Below are 23,677 nucleotides of genomic sequence, written 5' to 3' on the forward strand. Positions count from 1 at the left end.
TTAAACACGACAGGTTCTGACAACACCTTTGTACTATCAATAGCAGGCCATGTGGTTACCTCCTAGAGAGACAGTGTTCAGTATCATAATATGGTGAAATTAGAGATAAACTTATAACACCTTGAAATGGAAGGAATTAAACTCTTCTGAGTTAATCAGAGAACAGGGGTAATAATTAATTACAATAAATCTCCTGTGGCAAAACTAAGTGATTATCATGATGCATCTCCCAAAGGCAAGCAAAGTTGATCCTCTATCCAAAAAGACCTTTTCAAAGGTTATGCTATTTAATGGTTACATCAAAGTTTTGCATCCAGCTTATAAGGATCATGCTTAGTTGCCAATTTTTTCATGCCTTTGGTGTTGAAACATGACTAGAACAGAACACAGAGAGATGTCATTCAATAAGAAAACTTCATATTTATTATTATTCTTACTCTTTTAGGGATTCTGTTGAGGTTTATCCATCTGCTGAACCTAGGAACAGCTAGAACCATTCTCTTGACTTAACAAAACCTTACCCTATGCTTTCTGGAACAGAATTTTCTTAAATCTTAAATACTAAACTTTTCACAGAGAGATAATTTAATCTGCTGCTTTCATCTATATTGTTTGATGATATCTACAGTGTATTTGGTGTTTTATAACACACAGAAGATACTAAATGATTTCTTTCATGAAACTTATGGACTTTGGTAAGAAACCATTTAAAGACTGATTAATAATAGTGCAGGTTCCCTAGGTTAACACAATTTCCTAGGTTCTATATGGCCCCTATACAACATTGTTATAGAAATTTGTCATAAGAAAGGCATGATTGTGTATTCAATTTCAACCTTCTCACTTCCTTCCCCCAGACTTAAGAATCAAATAATTAAGTGATATGAAAGTAAGCTGGGCAACAAGGTGTTTTGCTTGCAATCTGGCTAGTTCAGCAAGCCAGGACCAGTTTATCACTGTGTGGGTGTGACCAAAGCTGTGTATTCTAAACCCTCTATTCATTTCCCAAGAATTGTTAACAATGGACCATTTGCAGCAGCTGCCCAGGGCACACCAGACCCCTCAGAATGTGAGCTGGGTGTGAAAGACACCTGTGAGATAAGAGCTGTGATATCTCCCCTCCAGGAAGTCATTAGTACCTCTACACCCAGCCTGAGGTGTCATGTCTGCTAATGGGTCATCAATGATTCCAAAATATCCTATGACTCACAGAGTGAGGTCACCCATTGTGTAATTCCCCACCCTGGAGGAGGTACTGGGCAGTTCCACCTGGACCTCAGTGGATATAATCTTGGGAATTCTGGGACTTGGGGGACCACTTGTCAGATCCAGAGGAGGACTAGAACCTCAACAGGAGGAGACCATCACTCTTGACCAGACTGTGACAACCATCTGTACCAACAGGTTTTTCACCTACTTTTGCCTTGGACTCAGAGGGAACCACGTGGGGTTCAGCACAGGGGCTAACAAACCCCTTTGTGTTTGTGCCCCAGGGTGCTGGGTTACACTTCTGGGTTTTATGAATTAAAACCATTTTCTCTTTGTGCTATTGCATCTATCATAATATTTCTATTAAATTGTAACTCTGATTTATAATCTCTCTTGTGGTGGGTTTGTGTCTCCTGCTGGTTTACCTTTAAGCCAGCACACAGTGAATATGAAAAAAAAAAATAGTAAGAGAGAGAACAACTGTTATTAGACTCGTAAGGTTGACTCTTGAACATGGGTTCTTTGGTTTCAAGCCAAGCAGGAACTTTTATTCTCACATTCTTCGGCAAAGTAAACATCCTCTGTGTGTGTGTGGTTCAGCTTCGCGAACGAAGATTTGGGAAGGGCTGTCCCCACGTGGGTGTGCCCTTCCAGCCTGCGCAGTGGATTTTAGGTGAGGCTCAGTGTGCGCAGAACTGGCCCCACCGTTTCAGTCCTGAGGTTCACCTGCCATGGCCGAGCGAGCTTGGACAGTGCCAGTGAAGTCCTCAGGACTAGAACCTACAGCACCTGGCATTTCCCAGGAGGTCTCCCATCCAAGTACTAGTCCGGGGCTGACCCTGCTTAGCTTCCGAGATCTGACGGGATCGGATGTCAGGGAGGCATTTAACTGCCTTAAACATCCTCTACTGAGGTATATATGCATACCTCTCTTTCACCATCAAATCACCTCTCTCGAGAGCTCTTTCCCAGCATGTAATTGTTAAAAATTATATGTTCTTACAGAGGGTTTCAGATTCCATGCTTCCTAAATGTACCCTGCAAGCTACATAAACCTTAGATAATAGTATCTTGTTTACATTTTTTGAAAGTTCAAATCATAAAATTCTATATAAGCTAAGCATTGACCAAATCATCTCACATGTTGTTTTTGTCATCTAGGTAAATGCTTTCCAGTTTATTTCATATGCTTTTCTTCCTCTGCCTATAGCTATGCTTGCAACTTGCAGCTATGAATGTACAGAGTATTTAAATCTGTTATCTCACCGGATGACGGCTTCCTGGTAAAATAGCAACATGAAATGGATATTAGACAATGATTATGAACTGAATTTTCAAAAAGATATTTTTTTTCTGCATATGTTACACAGAGTTTCTCTGAAAATTCAACAAGGTATCATTTAAAGCTTTACATATTTATTTATTTATTTATTAAACTTAAAATCAAAACTCCCTAAAAATATTTATTCCAAGGAAAATGTTTCTACTACCAAAGGAAAATCAAGGAATACACATAGTTGCATGTAGTGTAATTATATTCATACAATGGAGAGTCATTTGCATTTTTTAATACATGGAAATTCTATTTAATAAAAGCAGCAATCCAGTTTTAACTTTAACCAAGAATCTCTCCCCAAAATTATATGAATTAACACAAGATGTATAACTTTTCAATTCACTTTTAGCTAAAGTCATTGACTTGTAAAGAAAAGGAGTTCACAGCCATTAATAGAGATTGAAGAAGGGTATAGCAGGCTATGTGAGTAGTTTTGAACACAGAAAAAAATCTTCAGAGAAAAGAAAAATATTTCAGTCTTCTGTTCTACATAAATGCTTTGGCATTGACTTTGTGTTTTATGATGGCAAAATATTAATAAAATTTACTCATTTAGTATCAACCAAATTGGAAAACATACCCTGTATGAACATTTTTAAATCCATACTTACTACTTAATCATATAGGTTTGAGTTGGTTTTTATTTGTTTGTTTAGCTTTAGCTTGGAGCAGAACAAATTCATCAGGTTTGAAGTGCTAAGACAAAAATAATTGAAGCACCATTCTATGTTTAATATTAGATGTAGTGAATTGCTTCAGAAAACATTTCTTATAGAGTAACACTGGCCACAATTGTTCTGTTTTATGGTGTTTAATGAATCAAATTTTTCATTTGATCTGAGTACTAGCTAAGTTTTCATTAATGTCACCTGTTTTCAACTGCAAGTTAAATGGTACAATATCTTTTACGTATGTTCTATTAAACCCATTCTGCAAATGAATGAAGAATGCACCAGTGACAACGTGTTGCAGTTAAAGCTCATCTGTGTGTACTTTGCTGGAATCCATGACACAGGCCTAAAATCACTCTAAGAAAAATGAGCTCTTGTCCATGAGGGAGACACTGGAAAGAGAAGTAGGTCCTAAAATAACATTTTAAGTAAAACAATACCGAATTCTAAAAAAAATGTAACTGAGAGAATTAAAATACATACGACATACATTCAGGTGCCCTGTTATATACTGCTCTCTGATAGTTCTTCAAAACCATTCTTATCATGACCCATAAAGACCAATTTCAAGAGATATGCAACTGTCATGTCTTCTTCCTTTTATCCCTTTGCATTTGAGCAGAACTTTTCACTGTTATAGCTGTCTGGGGTTTTGGCTTTTTTCTCTTTCTTTCTTTTTTTTGGGTGGTTGGTGGTTTATTCCTTTATTTTTCCTTTTTGTTTTTTTTTCTCTGCAGAAGTTCTGCTTTAAATAAATAATTTTGTTCTTAGAAGGTCTAGAGCTATGCTGTTCATTTCCATCATCATCAATACATTATGGGGTTTTTTTCTGGACATATACTTATGCAAAAAATTCTTTTTTGCCAGTTACAATGTTCTTAATTTCTGGATATTTAAGTCAGGTCAAAAAACCCCATATTCAATGAAACATGATAGAGTATTATTTATGTTAAATACACAAAATTTGAAAATTCATTTTAGTAGAGAGAATTACCACCACAACTTTTTCACTTTTCATGTCTTTACCTCTGTGTCTGACAATAAATATGAGGCACATTTTGACCATTGTTGACATTTGTGAAGAATCATGAATTATAAGGGAGGGAGCTGAAAGAGGTACATGAAATTCAAGTTTCCATTCAGGCCTGTCTGTGACAATAAGGTTTATAAGGAATTGAGTAGTTCTGTTGGGTTTGGAGCAAGGACAGTGTGACAACGACCCGAGCCAGGCTGGTGTCAGTGTTCCATGATCAACTGTGCTGCTTCTCCTGCCCTGAGTACCCATTCCAATGGAATGGAGCCCCAGATTTGGAGGGATGGAGGAAGGCCATAAAATGGAAAAAAATACTATATATCTGTGAAAGTATGGGAGACAGTTAGGTATGGGATTTGAGTATGATGTAAAAGGTATGAAATAAAAAGTTGAGATTGTATTGGGTTTGACTGAGATGGAGTTTGTTTCCCCATAGGAGCCCTTATAGTAGTTCCCCAGTGCTGTGCTTTGCACTAGTAGCTAGAAGGGTGTTGATAAACACATTACTGTTTTGGCACTGCCAAAGACAGCATCAACACTGTAATATTCCTTCCACAGCTGAGGGCAAGATTCTGGGAGGGGACACAACCAGAGCAGCTGGCTCAAACTAACCAAAGGGACATTCCATGATAGATGACATCTTCTTAGATATAAGAGGTAAGGAAAGCAGTAAGAAGGGGAGACATTTGTTGTTTCCAATGGCTGCCTGCTAAGCAACCATGTGTTGCTGAAGCCCTGCTTATCAGGAAGTATCTGGACATCCCTGCTAATAGGAAGTAGAGAATAAACCTTGTTCTTTTTTGCTTCTCTTTTGCCTGCACAAGCTTTTGCTTTGCTCTGCTCTAAATAAACTTCCTTATCCCAACCCATGAGTCATTTTCCATGTTATTCTCTCTCCCCTTTATGGCTGGGAAGGGTAGTGATAGAGCAGCTGGTTGGGCATCTGGAGTCCAGCCAAAATCAACCCACCGCAGTAGCTAAGACAACTTATGCCCTCTTGGAGTAAGAAATGGTATCATGATTTCTAGCAACTGTTGAATTTAGATTAAACTGAATTAGTTTAAAGAGTTTACCTTTTCCTCTTACTTATTTTTAGCATTAGTACCCATTAGGAAGACCTTCTAATACAATTACTGCCACTTCTTTTATTTTAGAAACATCAACAGCATTTTATATCCATTAACTCTGACATTTACTCTCTGCATAAATGAAGGACATTTAGGACTAAAAAGGCCAGTAACATCTGTGGCATCACAGAATTCAACATGGGCTTCAAAACTCTTGAAACTGACAAAATATTCAGTGGAGAGCCAAAAATAATCTCTTTGCTGCATCAGTTTTGTTGTTAGAAGAATTCTATTTTAAAGTGACTTTGTGATAACTGTAATAGTTGACTAGATATATAAAGGACAAAATTGCTGACCTGAAGTCTAACTGTCTAAATGATCTCATCAGTTAGTTACAGCACCAAAGATTTATGTTCAAGTCTTGGGAGTGGGGAGGACATACTCTTAAACATTTGTTGGTGATTTAGTCAGCATATCTGAGAGATTTCACATCATGTGGCACTTCAAGCTCCACCCCTGAAAGTGCTTGAGATACAGTCTTTTCACCAAAATGGTGAACTGTTGTTCCATCAAGATGATGTTGTACATTCCTAGGAAAATAACTGTAGCAGTCATGTTCCTAGCTAAGTCCACATGACCTCATACAAGAGTTTAAATGGTTATTGAACAGTAACATGCTTTATATTGCAAGAGCTCTAACTCCAGAAAATCGCACAAACATCGCATTGTATGAGGCAGCACAAGTGCTTGAGTTACAAAGTTAACTATACAGAGGTTAGCAAACACTTTAAATTGTTCTCCTCATCATAATGATTGCAGAAATTTCTCAAAGGTATAAATGAAATTTCCTGACACATCAGCCAAGTTGATGGTAGCTGAGTAGCAGACTGAATTATAAAAAGATGAATGGAAAAAATTATGTACAATCTGATGCTGAAGAACACATCTTCAGACTAAAATCCATGAATTTGTAAGCTAAGGCAAATGTAATCATGTTTCTTAATAATGAATTGTCTCACCTGAAAAGGTAGAGATGGACTGAGATGTAGTGACCAGTACTAGTGAGCTATCCTCTCAGGGCCCATCTCCCTTGACACAAGCTTTGCCTAGGGTTTTGTTTAGACTTGCTCCAGACAAGTGTTAGGATATTAGACAAAAAGATCAACCCCAGAACAAGTGTGCAGTCTATTTGTGCAGACAGACCAGTATGAGCCAAAGCCAAAAAGGCAGAGATACTAGTACTGGAGACTATGGTAAAGTATTATACCCACAGAAGTTGAAGTCTTTGCCCTCAGTATGTTTCACTGATCACAAGGCTATGGCATCAATTCAGAAGGACAATGAGTACAGATGAAACGTAAAATTTATCAACTTAATTACTTATGTGGAAAGGCTTGTGACCACCATTGCTTTCTCCCCTTTCAGACACCAAACACTCTGACTATTTCTGGATGCATCACTTTTTTATTTCAGTGACACCAAAGGTTATTTCTTGAATTTATTTCTGCATTTGGATGTCTTGCTGGTATCATTCCATGTTATTAGAGTAAATGAAATGTGTTCCCCTTTGAGGAAGTCTGTTAAGAAGTTCCATAACAGATAACATATAAACATATACAGACTACCTGGCACTGAATATCATTTCAGCTTAATCTGTTTCTTGTGATATAGCTTTCTGTTAAAAGACTGTGATAGTAGGTTTCATTAAGAAAACTACATAAGGAAGCACAAGACTTAGAAAGTGATGACACCTACTTTCTGAAGAAAAAAAGAAGATATTTAGACTGTTACATACGCATTAGATATTATTGTACTAAAACCTTTAGGCATCTTCTGATATGTAGTCTGATGGACATGAAGGCAGAGGTAAAGAGTTCTGAGCAAGCCTGTCAGCCCATTTTCCTAGTACTAGGAGATCTAGCATGCCAGAGAATTCACTACTGGATATAATTAGCTTAGTTCAAAACTTCATTGTAAGAAATGTGATAAAGAAAAAAATGCATTTCAATAGAGATATGATAGAAGAACTTCATGTATGTATTTCACAGAATCACAGAATATGCAAAGCCAGAAGAATCCTACAAGGATCATCGAGTCCAGCTCCTGGCCCTGCATAGGACTATCCTCAAGAGTCATACTATGTGCCTGAGAGCATTTTCTTTCATCTTATCCCTTGATTCTAGGGAGAAGAGACTGACCCTCACCTTGTAGGTAACTGTAGAAAGCAATAACATCTCCCCTCAGCCTCCTCTTCTACAGGACACTGCAATTCTAGTTCAAGCTTTCAAAAATGGTTTATACAAATGTGATCATATAATAAAGCACTCCTGATGTGAAAATATTTATTGAACCACACAGAGTGGTATGAATATGAGATCACTGCATTCCCTGTAACTCATTGCAGTGGCTATTGTATCTTCTCTGAAGAGACATTAGGTTTTTAGGAAACCATCTTCCTTAATTATCTTTGTAGTTATCATTTTTATAGTAATGCCTAACTTGCTTAAATAAATGTTAGGCATTTTAAAATGCAAATGTAACATGAAAGTAAGACGTGAAATATAAGATAAGGATGTTACAGAAAGCAACCAAACACAAGATTTTCAATCATTACTGTTGACTCATATCTGAAAAATCTTCACTGAAAAATGAAGGTAGAGTTAGTTGTTTCTATGAAAGAGAAAGGAAGTGTGGAAGGAAGTGTGGAAGTGCGTAAGGAAGTGCGTAAGGAAGTGCGTAAGGAAGGAAGCATGGGAGGAAGTGCGGAAGGAAGTGCATAAGGAAGGAAGCGCGGGAGGAAGTGCGGAAGGAAGTGCGGAAGGAAGTGCGGAAGGAAGGAAGGAAGTGCGGAAGGAAGTGCGGAAGTGCAGAAGGAAGTGCGGAAGGAAGTGCGGAAGTGCAGAAGAAAGTGCGGAAGGAAGGAAGTGCGGAAGGAAGTGCGGAAGGAAGGAAGTGCGGAAGGAAGTGCGGAAGGAAGGAAGGAAGTGCGGAAGGAAGTGCGGAAGGAAGTGTGGAAGGAAGTGCGGAAGGAAGTGCGGAAGGAAGGAAGTGCGGAAGGAAGTGCGGAAGGAAGGAAGGAAGTGCGGAAGGAAGTGCGGAAGGAAGGAAGGAAGTGCGGAAGGAAGGAAGGAAGTGCGGAAGGAAGGAACGAAGGAAGTGCGGAAGTGCGGAAGGAAGTGCGGAAGGAAGTGCGGAAGAAAGTGCGGAAGGAAGTGTGGAAGGAAGTGCGGAAGGAAGTGCGGAAGGAAGGAAGTGCGGAAGGAAGTGCGGAAGGAAGGAAGGAAGTGCGGAAGGAAGTGCGGAAGGAAGGAAGGAAGTGCGGAAGGAAGGAAGGAAGTGCGGAAGGAAGGAACGAAGGAAGTGCGGAAGTGCGGAAGGAAGTGCGGAAGGAAGTGCGGAAGGAAGTGCGGAAGGAAGGAAGGAAGTGCGGAAGGAAGGAAGGAAGTGCGGAAGGAAGTGCGGAAGAAGGAAGGGACAGGAAAGTGGCGGAAAGGAAGAGAAGGAAGTGCGGAAGGAAGGAAGGAAGGAAAAAGTGCGGGAAGGGAAGGAAGATGCGGAAGGAAGGAAGTGCGGAAGTGCGAGGAGGAGGGGAAGAAGGAGTGCGGAAGTGCGGAAGTGCGGAAGTGCGGAAGTGCGGAAGTGCGGAAGTAGCGGAAGTGCGGAAGTGCGGAAGTGCGGAAGTGCGGAGGAGCGGAAGGAAGGAAGGAAGGAAGGAAGGAAGGAAGGAAGGAAGGAAGGAAGGAAGGAAGGAAGGAAGGAAGGAAGGAAGGAAGGAAGGAAGGAAGGAAGGAAGGAAGGAAGGAAGGAAGGAAGGGAGGGAGGGAGGGAGGGAGGGGAAGAAATAAAAATAAAACGTACAAATAAAAAGAAAAGAAAAGAAAAAGAAAAAAAAGAAAAAGAAAAAGAAAAAGAAAAAGAAAAAGGAAAAAAAGAAAAAGAAAAAGAAAAAGAAAAAAGAGAAGAAAAGAAAGAAAGAAGAAAGAAAGAAAGAAAGAAGAAAGTAAAGAAAGAAAAGAAAGAAAGAAGAGAAAGAGAGAAAGAGAGAAAGAGAGAGAAAGAGAGAAGAGAGAAGAAAGAGAGAAAGAGAGAAAGAGAGAAAGAGAGAGAAAGAGAGAAAGAGAGAAAGAGAGGAAAGAGAAAGAGAAGATAGAAGAAAGAGAGAAAGAGATAAGAGAAAGAGAGGGAAAGAGAGAAAGAGAGAAAGAATGAGAGAGAAAGAGAGAAAGAGAGAAAGAGAGAAAGAGAGAAAGAAAGAAAGAAAGAAAGAAAGAAGAAAGAAAGAAAGAAAGAAAGAAAGAAAGAAAGAAGAAAGAAAGAAAGAAAGAAAGAAAGAAAGAAAGAAAGAAAGAAAGAAAGAAGAAAGAAAGAAAGAAAGAAAGAAAGAAAGAAAGAAAAAGAAATATGGTGTTAAACAGGAAACAAATTTGAACTATGTTAGCTGAAGGAATATTTTTTTCTCGTTGTGCAATGTAAACTCCAGCATCACATAAAATAATTTTAAAGACAGTGCAAAGCCTCTTCACCTTGACAAACAGCAAATAACTTCAACTACTGATGGAAGATTTTTATAATATTCAGCTAATTGTAGATTGCATTTCATGATTCTGAAGTGAATCAGATCAATAAAGAAGGTGAGGGCTGATAAGTCTTTCTTGTTTTGTTGTTGGGTTTGTTGTTTTTGGTGGGTTTTTTTCTGAGAACATATTTATTTAGAATTTATATTTTAAATGTGTAATCCTTGCTTTCAAATAAAAATAATACTCCTTTATGCATAAAATAAGGAAATATAAAAATAATACATACTCAGAATTTACTTTATTCTGTCTGAAAATAAGTATTAGCAGGTAGAGCAAGTTACATTATCAGAACTGACTTTACATTAGCAACTTATGTTCTCTGATAGTATCAAAAAATGCCTCCATTAGGAAAGGGTGTGCTATCTAAAAGGACAAACTTCTCCACAGAGAAGATGTCAAGCAATTGTAAGACTAGGCAAAGGGATGATGCTATCTGCAGCATCTAAAACTCATATTGTTCTGAAAGTTGTGGAAAACTTCTGATCACCACTAACATGTGGCAGGTACCCACAAGCCCTGAGTATCAGTGATTTCCTTCAATGCTTTCTCAGGTATGGAAAATACATAAAACATTCATGAATTTTCATACATATTTGTAAACATTATCTACTTCTCACAATAATAAGTTAGACTACAAATGTACAAACTTCACAGAACTTTCCTCTCTTCTTCACCTTATCCAAACAAAATGATTGAAAACTCTACTGTGAAGCTCATTGGTGTGTGCCAATATGTAAAAAGGATTTTATTGCTTAAATATACCAAGTATTTGCATTCATTGTAAACTACACATTCTAGTGTCCAACTGTCTTTACACATGTTCAAGATAAAGTCATATAAGAAAAAGAGTAAAGATCAGGGAGAAACAGGGCTATAGGTAGTGCCAACCCCTTCCCTTTGGGAATAGAGTACTTTCTGGATATGTTATAAAATAGTGTAATCACAAAATGAACATTAGGAGGTGTTTGAACGTATCTGCCTATTTCAGACCTATAGAAGAAAGACATTATTTACAGATGCTCTTCATGCACAGAAGAACAATGGTTATCATTGTAGTCCATTTCTGTGAGTGGGTATAATTTTAAGCAGATGCTATTTAGTGCTGAAACAGCTATTGAAGGCAACCATGCATGTAAGTGTTTCTGTGGATCGATTAAGAAAAACTGCTCAGTCTATGATGACTCAATGACCTTTACTGTGAACTTTTTTCTTTTTGCTTGTCAAACTAATGTTTTGGTGACTTTCTGGACTATGCTGAAAAATCCTAGAATTCACGAATCAACTGAACTTGATATCTGGGATCTCATCTTTACTGCTACTGTTTTACAGGTGCCTAGACATAGTACTGCTTACAGAAAACAAACAAACACACAAACAGACAAAATCACCACAAAGCCAAACAGAAAACAAAATATAATAAAAGAAAACAAAATATAATAAAATAAATCAAAACACCCATAACAAAACTGCATTTTTGCCTCAGTAGAATGTGATTTATATATGGAAATCAAACATAAAGTCTCAGTACAAAAATTTTTTGGCTGAATAAAGAGTCACTAATCATAGATTTTCAAAAATTATTACTATTATTACTACTTATCAGCATTTTATGTATAATGACATAACTTTAGAGCAGAGCTGTAACAGTAGCAGGACAGCATTAGAGTTTTGGGGTTTGTATATGTAAATGGAGAGAATATATCGATGAAAATTAAAAAGGGCCTTTAAAGGTTCCAGAACACGAATAGGACCACATTCTGAGTTTGGAATAGACCCTTAAGATCATTGAATCCAACCATTAACCCAGCACTGCCTGGCCCACCACTAAACCATTTCTCTAATCATCACATCTACTTTTAAGTGTCTTCAGGGATGGGCACTCAATCACTTCCCTGGACAGCCTGTGTCAAAGCTTGACATCCCTTTCCATATAAAAATTTTTACAAATATCAAATCTAAACTTTTCCTGATGCAACATGAAGCAATTTCCACTCATTCTATCACATTTTACCTGGGAGAAGAGACAAAGTTCCCCCTCACTACAACCTCCCGTTAGGTAGTTGAAGAGAAAAGAAGGTCAGCCTCCTTTTCTCCAAGCTAAATAACCCCAATTCTTCAGCTGCTCCCCACAGGACTTGTGATCCAGATGCTTTACAAGTCTCAGTAAAGGAGGTCTTTTTTGTTGCATACACACAGTTCCCCCACAAAAAAGAGATGGCATTTGAGAAATACAGAGTAAAGTCCTATTGTTTCCTCACTCCTAGTTATAAGACACTAGAATTGTTATCCTAGGTTACTGCTGAATCAATTCTTTATGAATACAATAAAACATAATGTATAACATAACATTAAAAAGTGTAATAAAAAGACTTACTGTAAAATACACCTTGTAGTAAAAAGCTCTGTCTCGGTAGAAAGTGAATAAAGTTTCCTTGAATTTAAGAAAATCTTACAGAAAAGATGTCACAGGTAAAATAATTTAGGTAGTAATGGGAAAGATATTTGGGATCTTTATCTTTCTTCTACTCTGATGTCTGTCTTTTTTTGGTGAGAACAGTATTATAATGGGACTACTACCCAGCTTTTAAAATAAAATAAAATTAACATATAAGTAGAAGAATTGAAAAACCAGAATGAGGGGGAAAAAATCACTTCAAATATAAGTTTACACCTTTTGTGTCTTCCAAGGCTGTTAGTATGTGTTAATTCACAATTAGCTCCATCAATGTGTCTGTGTAAAACACAGTGTAAAAAGTATGCTACCATACAGTATCACTCAACTGGGATCTTTGTCTTTTATTTTGAGATTAAATTTAGTTATATTAAGTAAGATTTAACTCTATATTTTCTTTTTTCACCTCTTTATTTTCATGCTAATGCAAGTAATAGTACATATTTTCTTGATACTGCATTTATAATTTCCATTGAAAGACTCATTACTTAACTTAGTATGCTGACTTTGGCTGGGATAGAGTTAATTTTCTTCACAGTGGCTGGTATGGGGCTGTGTCTTGGATTTGTGTTGAACACAGCATTGATAACACAGAGATGTTTTTGTTCTTGCTGATCAGGGCTTACGCAGAGCCAAGGTCTTTGCTTTTCATGCTGCCATGCTGGCAAAAAATATGCAAGTGCATGGGAGGATGCAATGAGACACAGGAAAGGTGATCAAAAGTGACCCCAGACATATTCCAAATGATATCATGCTCAGTATAAAAAGTGGAGGAAAGAAGGAGGAAGGCAGGGAGGATATTTGGAGCAATGATGTTTGTCTTCCCAAGTGAGTGTTACATGTGATGGGGACCTGTTTGCCTGGGCATGGCTGAACACCTCCTTGCCCATGGAAAGCAGAATTAATTCCTTGTTTTGCTGTGCTTATATGTAAAGTTTTTGTTTTCCCTATTAAACTGTCTATATATCAACACATGAGTTTTCTACCTTTTACCCTTCTGATTCTCACCCCAGTCTCACTGATGGGCCAGTGAGTGAGTGGCTGCATGGTATCTGATGACTGGTTGGGGTTAAACCATGGCACCTAGCAAGAAAAGACTGCATTTGGCTTAACTGTCTTACTTTTGAACTCTAGTGTCTGTGTTCTGAAACACTCCAGTAACAGAAACATCTGCAATAACTCCCTTAACCAGCTAAGGATCCACAAATTCCTTTCTTTCAGCCCTCCATAGACTGACTGCTTTTTTAACCCTTCAATTTGACCAGTCTGTTTCAGTACAATTTGACTGCCATTGCTGTGGAAGTCTTCTTGTCCTTTTTGAAATCTAAAAGATGAAAATTCTAAATAGTTATAATATTTCTCCTTTTATTTTTTTTCTCCTAGTGTTATGGTGCAGCTTCATGCAGTAGCTATTACAAAGCCTTATGACACCTATGTAGTATAAAGGTAATAATCAGGATAAAAGAAATTAACTTGCCTTGAAATAAAGTTTCCTACCATGGCACAGCTAAAACCAATATTTCATAATACTGTTACGACACAGGCAGATGCAATTTTGCATAAATACATGATCACCACAGGAGCAAAGAAACAGTATTAAATGTATTTAAAAACAAATAAATTTTGTACTGTAGGACTCTGTGCCTGCCATCTGGTCTTGTTGCAGACTGAAGAACCTCAAAATTTCTCACACTTTACTTTGATGAGATGTATGTACTGCATCTGATTTTAGATCTTGAGAACCAAGGATTCAAGTCGTTCATGAGTCACAGCAGGAGGGGCAGGAGTGAAAAGAATGGAGGTCTTCCACTCAATAAGTCTAGAATGTTTTATATATGTTGCAGTTCTTTTACTGAATTCCTCAGGTATTCTTAGACCACTAGAACTTGTAAATGAGAACTAAGTAGCAGTATTTCAGCTTTTATTAACTTCAGGTTTCTACTATCTTTCACACCAAAAGATACATATTTAAAAAAGTGTGGATTTACCAATATGGAAAAAAAAAAAGAAAGAAATGTTATGAAACTGCAAACTGACTGATTGATGTGGTAGTTTTCTCTGTAATGGAATGCTTATTTGCAATCTGTCTGTGTGGCAAGTGAGTAGAAGCAGTACCTTGCTTTGAAAATTGCCTGATAGAAACCTAAAAGGTCTCTTTGTCACACTTTGTCTGCTACAAACAAGATAGATAAGAGGCTTGTGGCTCAGTCTTTTCCATATGAAGACAGATTCACATTTCCATTGAACATGTCTACTTTGAAAAAAAAAAACAAAGGAAAAAAAGAATTTACAGTCGCTAGATCTGTTTTTGAAGAACATGGAAGCATTACATAAAAGTAGATGATGCCACTAGCAAAAGCAAGCACAACTTTATTTTCCATCTTTTTTTTTCAGTGTGTTGAGAGCAGCAAAAAGACTGAAACAGAGTAACTGTATATTATATCAAATTAAGTCTTTAAATTATTGTATAGGTGATAAATCTTGCAATTAAGGTAACAGTCTAACACTTCTAAATTGTCAGTTTACTGAGTTTTTTGGCAGGGGGATTGTTTTTTGTTTGTTTTTTAATATGAGGATTGCAAAGAAAAATTTTGTCGTATAGTGCTGAACATGAAATATAAATGTCATCTGCTTATTTATGGAAAAAATTTCCAAATAAACAAATGAACAAACAAAACGCAATCAAACACACTAATATAAGCTAGACTAAAAACACCCCAACAACATAATTTCCTGATCTTTGTCTTGCATGTTTGGAGTTTTAAATTTCACTCTCTTCAAGGTCAGAGAAACTGGTCATTATTTTCGGTATGTTATGGAATTTCCAGGCTGTGTATAAGATTCAAAGTCACCAAGTATAGCGAAGATATATATGTATCTTCAATTTTATGATTTCTAAAAACGAAATTTAAAGCATAGATTCCTTTTTAACTTCAGTGGGTACACTGAAGTTCAGCAACTATTATCTTTTACTGGGAACAAATAGTAAAATCCTATTCTTTGAACACTACTCATTTCTTTCCTTTTTTGCTTACACAAGGAAACAAAACTGACAATTTCATTCCTCTTTAGATCACTATTAGTTGAATTTTGGTTTTGCTGAATGAAAGAGATTAAATTTCTGTTAAATATGATCAAGATGTGTAGGTCTTCAATCTTAACATTACAGAAACATTTTCATATTTCACATGTTTTTCAGTGTCTCTGAAGGGAAACAAATATATTTTGTTTTTCAATATTTCAAATAAACAAATGCACTCCTTATATCTGAATTTTTCTATACATATATAGAGAATCAAAAGTGACATCTTCCCATTTGTATATATTTCACTATCTCTGAATTTTTTCCATGGATAATGGTGAAGCCATACATTTTCTGCTTTCCACACTGTTTTCCACATTTCTACTTCAAAATAGCCAATGAGTAGAAATCACAAGAACAGGAATGTAGACTAATTTTCATTAAAAGTAGTATAACACTCAGACTCTCCAAAAATCATCCATGAGAGGAATTCTTCAAAGCTACTGAATAATTTTTCTAAGGAAACTGCAATATAGTTATAAGCTCCTTTTAATAAGAACATTAAAACCTTTCTACCTGGGACTTAATATTTAGGAACTTTTCTAAATGCCTACAGTAATGTATTTGTTCTGTGCATTTGATCAGTAGCATGTCCAGGTTAGCTTCATATTTCTGTTTAGATTCAGTGGTGGTTTTTATATATATATCCGCAAAAAATTGTGAACAAGTATCAGCTCATATCTTTTTTATCAAACATTTTATATGATTACTTCAGTGTTCAGTGGGTGTAAACAGCACTACCAATGATTTTACAGTCAAGGCAAACATTATGACAAGTAACTGCAAAATAAATCTGCTTAAAGAAGCGTGCATGTTTACCATCATATCACAAGAAACAATCTTCTTTCATTTTGATGTGAACTTTTACCCTTTCTATAACTCTATAACTCTCCCATGACCTTAAAATGTCATCACAAGAGTGTCCACACTCTGTGTTTAATTTATCACGATGACATCTGGCACAGAGCTTGTTCAAAGCATCATCCCATGTGGCACAAAGGGCTCGATAACAGCATACACTCTTGTGCCTTATTTTCCTCCCTCCTCTTCACCTGTCAGGGAGCAAGAGAAATTTCCTTAGTTGCATGAATTGTACATGCTTGCATATGTAATTGTATTTTGCGAGGAGCTCCTTCTAAAATAGACTACTTCTTTTCTTCTTTCTCTCTGGCTAGTAATAGTGGTTTGCACACAACAGGAAATATGAGGGGAAAAGTTAGTAGGCAGTTTATGAGAAGACAGGATATTACCATTTCATCCATATCTTTGTAGGAATAGATTGGTTTGGAAAAAGCATGGACTACAACTCTGGCCTATATTATATTTTGTATCCTTATTCTAGGAAGGATTTCTTCACTCAAGACCACTCAAGGACACCTGACAATGGGTCAATATGTTAAGCCCTAACAATGATATCACTTACACGTGTGTGTTATTGCGGGAAGATGGGGGGGGGGGGGGGGGGGAGGGAAGGGGGGAGGGGCAGGAGGGAAACAGTGTAAACACCCAAACACATCCCCTGATTTCACTACTCATTTCTGCTACTGTCCTCTTGCAGTACTTCTGGACCTAAAATTCTAACAGTACCTCTTGAACTCACAATTGGAAAAGATTAAACAATACATATAGACTTCCGAAATTTAGATTTCTTGAAACATTCATTACAAAATCAATAAAAAATCAAAATGTTGTCTTGTTTGAAAACTACAATTCTGTACCTTCTACGATAAGAATTGAATTTAGTAAAACTATAAAGTCTCTTAAAAGACTCACGATCAGTCATTAATTGAAAATATACTTCCTAAGTTTTGTTATGACTTTCATGATGTGATTTATTTATAGTAACTAAATTCAGTCTCTGCTGCCACTTATCCTCTATCAAGTATTTGATTTTCAAAGCTTAAGGTTGTATGCAAAAACAATCACAGCTTTGGGTAGTTAAAAACAGAGTTAGTATTATCTCTTAATTTTCACAAAAACAAAAAATAAAATATGTACCCTAAATATTTGTATCAGAATTCATAGGAATATCTTATGCTTTATGTTGTTTTATGTTATCACTGAAGAAAAACATTATCTTAAATGCAGAATGTTATTTAGCCATGTCTATTCCTCTACTTGCTGTTACAGACAGTAACAGATGTGCTGCATTCAGCATGAAGCTGTATCATACACTGATATTCCTTATATTTTCAAATTTTAATAAAACAAGTTATAGCAACAATTATGAGCATAATTATTTTGGTTGCCTTTTTGTAATTAAATAATCTGAAATATATTAGCTAACAGGTCTTATGAATATCCCTCAAGAAGATTTAATGATAGAAATATACTAGAACAAAGAAAAACATAAAGAAATTATGGTAAGAGAAAGTAATTTTTTTTTTAATATTGTGGGTTACAGAGGGAGCACTAGCAGAAAATGCAGTGGTTTTATTCCAGCTGCTTTACCTATGTTGGAAAAAACCTAAAAATTGCAACTACTTCATGAAGTTTTCTATTATTTTTATATCAGTCATTATTAAAATCTTCAAAAGTCATGAGTTCAGAACTAAGAATTGATAAGAATGCAACAGTCTTTCAGAAGAGTTTCTCCACAGCATATATGTTTGGCCAGTCTTTGAATGTCAGTTAGGGTTTTCTCCTTGTGTTGTTGTTGGGTTTTGGTTTTGTTTGCTTTTTTACCTATTGTACAAGGTTGTTCTAACTGGAAGAAATAAATGCACTAGAAATGCAGTTTCTTAATATATAATCTGATTGCAAGGAAAGAAATAATCCCCTATCCTTTTACATCACAAAAATGTTTTGGCTTTCTTATCCCAGATGACAGTTTTTATTAGATGGGAAAGTTATATATTTTACATATCAAATATTAACTTTTTTCTTATTGCATATAGCACTAGAAATGTTTTAGAGGCCAGTTTAGCTCAAACATCTGCACAATTTTGACCATTATACCATTTTCTTAAAGGCCACCAGATGGCAAATTTTTCAACTGTGCACATGCTTGTGGCCAGCCAAAATGAGAAAATTTTATGGTTAAAAAAATCAGAGTCTTGTTTTATGTGGAGGTTTGTTTGTCTTACAGTACCTCATTACATCTGTGGCTCTAAATTTTCAGCGTTAGAGGAACATATATCCATGTTAACAAAAGAGCTAGGAAAAGTATAACTCAGTTAACTTATCTGCAGCCTAACTTGGCATCCCACATCTAGTGTTCAATGTGTAATTTTTTCATCATAGAAGGATAGATGATCCATGTGAAAATATTTTTTAAACTTATGACAAAACAGTTTTTAAGCAAAAAACTTAAAATATTTATTGTAATTTCTGCTATTCATTCTTTTCAAAGTTAGCACCAGAAGTGACTATTAAATTAATATCTATCTAGCTTAGCCAAAACAACTCCAGAATGCATTTTTAATATCTCAAAAAACATTATGGAACTTTCTTTTCTCCAAATGTTAGAAAACTTTCCATAGGGAGAATAAGGGACCCTGCAGCAAAGAACATGCAGAATATGAAGCAACTCCAAGGGCTCTTCAAAAGGGATAAGTGTAGGGGCCATCAGTTGTCGTGGAGGAGACCAACAGAAATTTCTGAGAAGTCTTATTTCCTTCTAGAGATGGGACAGGCAAGAAAATGGAAGTATCTGATGCACAATCCCAACTCCTATCTTGGCCAAAGAAGCTGTTCCTCTCCACAGCCAAATGTGTCTAACAGGATATGGCAGATGACTATGAAAATAAAGAGGGAAAGAAAGGCATCAGCTGCAAATTTAGACAGGTTTTGAAGATTGGTACTAGGCTACTGATGTAATCTACTGGCATACCATGAAGAAGAACCCAGAATACACTGTAATGCAATTACAGCTCTGGGTTTCCATGCTACCACTTTTACCCCTCTTAGATATGTTCTTCCCATCTGCCTGACATACCCAACTTTTTCCTAATAACTTTATCTTCAGTAGCCAAGCAGGAAGAAAACTTGTAATATTGACTTTGGTGGATTACCCTTAAAGTCAAATATGCATCACTTTGTCATCCCATTGAATCACTGATGGCTCATTAAAAGGGAAAAAAATATCAAATAGAAGAAATTGTCTGCTGAAAAATACACAGAGAGGCCTGCCAGATTGAACCTGAAAGCCTGAGGTCTAGACCAGTGTACCAGAAACTGAAAATTGTAGCTGTCCTCTTTGAACTTTAGGCAGGGTACCTAGAAACCAGAAACATCCTGAGATACCACCAAAAAGCACAAAATCAAGGGGTTGCAATGGCAGCTTGGTGTCTGAGGAGGTGAAAAACAAAATTGTTCTGAAAACACCATCATATATGGGATGCTACCAGATGAAAACCAGAAATCAACTGTATGTATTGATAGCTTGAACTAGAATGCCCTACAGCCTCTTATACCTCTATGTTATAAAAATTACTTTTTTTCCCTAAATGGACTCTCTCTCAATCTCTGATAACTTTCTGGATTGATTTTTAGATGAAATTTCTATAAAATCTTCAACTCTCCCTTTGGACTCAGTTTCACAGAATTTTTTTTTTGGAGTCTCTGCCCCTTATCACTTTGGTTTGTCCTGCCCCCATTTCTGGATTGTTTGGCTTCTTCTAAAAGGTCTCTAATTTCCTTCATTTACTATTATATAAGTAATAACTATTTGTTATATTACAGTAGAGAAAATGGATTCAGGAACAAGAAGAGGCTCTAACACCTACTATATAAAAACCTGTGTCCAGGCCTTTGAAATTCGTTGCCTTCCAGAAGAGGCTGGACAGTGTATCTATTGAGAGTGACACTTTTGATTATACTAAATTCTGAACCCTTTCTAGCAGTTTTGAGTGTTGGTAAACTTTTTTTGTCTACCAACTTTAAAAAAAAATTTAAGATTGACTTCAGTCTGTATTTATTTGTACTGCCTATAGCTGCTTGGATCTATTTAGAATTTCAGTTTCCATAACACCATGTACAATGAGATCCCAACTTAATAGCATATTATTAAAAAAAACTCAAACAAACAAAAAAAACCCACCAAAACCCTTTCTTAAAAACAAAAACAAAAAATCAAACGAAAAAAATCTGTCTCTTACATGAATGCACATACTGATTAATAGTACTTTATTCACCTTTTCCATACGCCATACATTTATGTAAATTTCTATCATAATTTCTTCAGTTATCTTGGTTTTAGCTTGAGTGGTTGTTATGGTTTGAGCTAGCAAAATGTCAGCTGCCTAATAGAGAGTCAGAAGGTTCACTCCCAGAGAAGAGGAGTGAGGAAAAAAACTAGACACGAAGCTTTGAAAACGGTGGGGGTTTTATACTTATACAGAAAAGATAAAAACTTAAAGCAGAATATGATATGACACATATTGGAAAGAAAAATAACAACACCTTCACTGAGATCGCCCAGCTAATAACTCAGATTCCAAACCACCCAAATCCCAGAAAACCTCCCAAAAACTCTTCCCAAGAGAAATCCTTCCAGCAAGGGAGAAAGAAAATTAACAGGAAGATGTCCACCTCCCTAGGTAAACAGCAGTGCTTATGGCGGCAGGGGCCTAATCTCAGGAGTCAGGGCAGTAAGAACCCTCCTGGTCAGGAGCAGGGACGGAAAAGAGACAGAAACTCCTCCTCCTTCTGTTATTATACCCCTTGACACTTCTTGATGATGTCAGATTATATGAAATACCTCTTTGGCTTCTTAAGTCAGGTGATGCCTGACCCCTCCAATCTGTGTCACATCCTTTGAGGCCTCCTAAAAACTGAGGTCTAAATGGGGCCTACACTGACTAAAGCCAAAACTACCACAATGGTGCAATGTATTTATTTTCTTGTTAGTTCCTAGAGCATGTCTTTGATCATTTTCTCTCTGTTTTTATACAAAGCACAGAGAAGAAACAGAATCACATGCAGTATGTTAATGACCAGATATACCACCAGGTATTTCAATTGCATAACTGTATTTTCATTCTATCTGCATTTGCTTTAAAATCAAGGACAATGTTTGATTTGCCTTCTATTCTCTGTGTTGCTATAGCTATTTGTTTTCTTAGTAATCATAAACTCATAATTCAACGAGGTGCTAAGTACTGTGGTCTGGTCTGGCAAAATAACTTTAAAATATGTTTGAATGTTTAATTGGATTAAAATCTGTTTCCACACAATTGAACACATGATGCATTAATTCTAGGCACTTTTTATTTATGCACAAATTACCAAACTATAAACAATCTCAACATTCTCAATGTGGAGTTGTTGAGGATGTTTGTACTTTTCCCAGTATCTTTGCAAAAGCCTACTAAAAGCTCCATCAGAACTAACTTGGTGTCATTCACACAGGTCTTTTCTATTACATTGACAAAAATACCCTTTGGGGACCTTTGATTCTGTGAGACATTAAACACCCTTTCTTTAACATATTTTGGGGTTTGGATGGGTGTGTATGTAACAGGAAGCCTACTCATCTACCAAACTTCTCAAATGCATTCTATTCTGAGTCACTCTGATTTTTGTTTCCTAAGACAAAGTATTCTACGTGAAAATGCTGGTTTTAAAACAGAACAAGGAATTTTCAGAAATCTGGCAATATGAGGGAATCCTATGATTTTACTCAAAATGCCACCACATTCTCCTGAAATCTATTAATAATTATCATCTAAAAGCCTTAAGACATTCATCAACTACCAGTAAATGCGTTAAAAAAAATTATGCACATGCAGTTGCAGATTCACATAATTTAATCTGAACGACACCAACTCACAGTTATCTTTTTACTGAAACTACATTTACTTGGAACAATAATAAAAATTAGGAATGAATATCAGTCTGAGACAGGTTTAATTTTGGTTTTCTAAAGGATAGAAGCATAAAAGTGTTTTATTCTTTATTTTTCTATGTATCTAGTGACTTTTCTATGACTGTCTGTGATAGTTTTGAACCAGTAATCAGGTGTAACTAGGGAAAGGCCCATTTCCCTGGTATTCCCCACTTGGTTTTTTTTTGTCCTTCCATGTGACAAGGTGTTATGGGTTTAGCCAGGTGGGCCTAAACTTAGGTTTTAAAGTTCAGATTAGGCCTAAAATTGTCAGCTGACTTGAGCTGGGCTGAGCTAGCTCACAGCTGACTTCTTCTAGCCAATAATATTGTATTCCATACCATATTGCATCACCTCAAAAGGGGTAAGAGCTGGTGTGTGGGTGTGGCTTAGTTAGTTGCTTCACAGCTGTGGTCCCAGCAAGACACTCTGCTGTCCCAGGAGAGATGGGGAGGCCCAAGCCCGGAGCACCGGCTTAACATCATGTTATCTTAGGGAAGTAAAATGTTTGTTCTTAGCTTTTCTCTCTGCTTAAGTCTGTCTCTGAAGAAATAACTTCCCAGTAAACACAAATTCTACCATTTTAACTACAAATCATTCTAGAGAAGTCAATTCTTGCCAGCTCAACCCAAGACACAAGGGAGTATAACAGAGAGAGAGATAGGAAGTTGTGGTTCTTCTTCTTCCAACAAGGGCTGGTGCAGAGAGTTCGTTGTTTCGGTTACTTGTCGGAGCTACGCAGGAGATCAGAGAGAGAGAACGTGAGAGGGTGAGAGAGAGCGTGAGAGGTGCTGGCCTCTTGAGGGTTGTTAGTACGGCTGTGTTGTACTGTTTGTTTGGGAAGTGGGTTGGTGTGTCTGATTGTAACTATTTGTTCTGTTATGTCCCTGTTTTTCCTTTTCCCAAACATTCCCTTCCCAAACCTTCCCTTCCCAAACCTTTCCCTTTTTCTTTTCTCCTGGGAGTTTTCCTATTGTGGGTGCAGATTGTATATATATAATTGTAAACGTTTGGAAATATACATATATACCCTGATTTAAATCAGTTTCTTTCAAGTTTTTTTGCCCTCTTCTGTTCCCCTCACTCCCTCCCCTCTTTGAGGAGCTGAGGGAGAGGGAGAGGCAGCTTGGGGCTCGGAAGCCAAATCAAAACCTAGGCACTGTCATATATTCTGAAAGAGTAATTTTTTGTCCTGTGAAATCCTTATGCAGTTAATCTCAGTGGAGAAAAACTAAACCCATGGGCCGAACACTATGATAAAATTTTTTTGGAAAAATGGAAACATAAAAAACAATGTTTGCTTTTTAACCTATTGAAATAACTCATTTTATTTTGAGTATTGTGTGTCATAATTTCAAGTGGTGTGATTAAAGTTCTACACAGTCCTTGCATCCATAATCAAACTTTTATTCCTATATCTACAA

The sequence above is a fragment of the Pithys albifrons genome, chromosome Z (genome assembly GCF_047495875.1).
Source record: "Pithys albifrons albifrons isolate INPA30051 chromosome Z, PitAlb_v1, whole genome shotgun sequence".
NCBI lineage: Eukaryota > Metazoa > Chordata > Aves > Passeriformes > Thamnophilidae > Pithys > Pithys albifrons.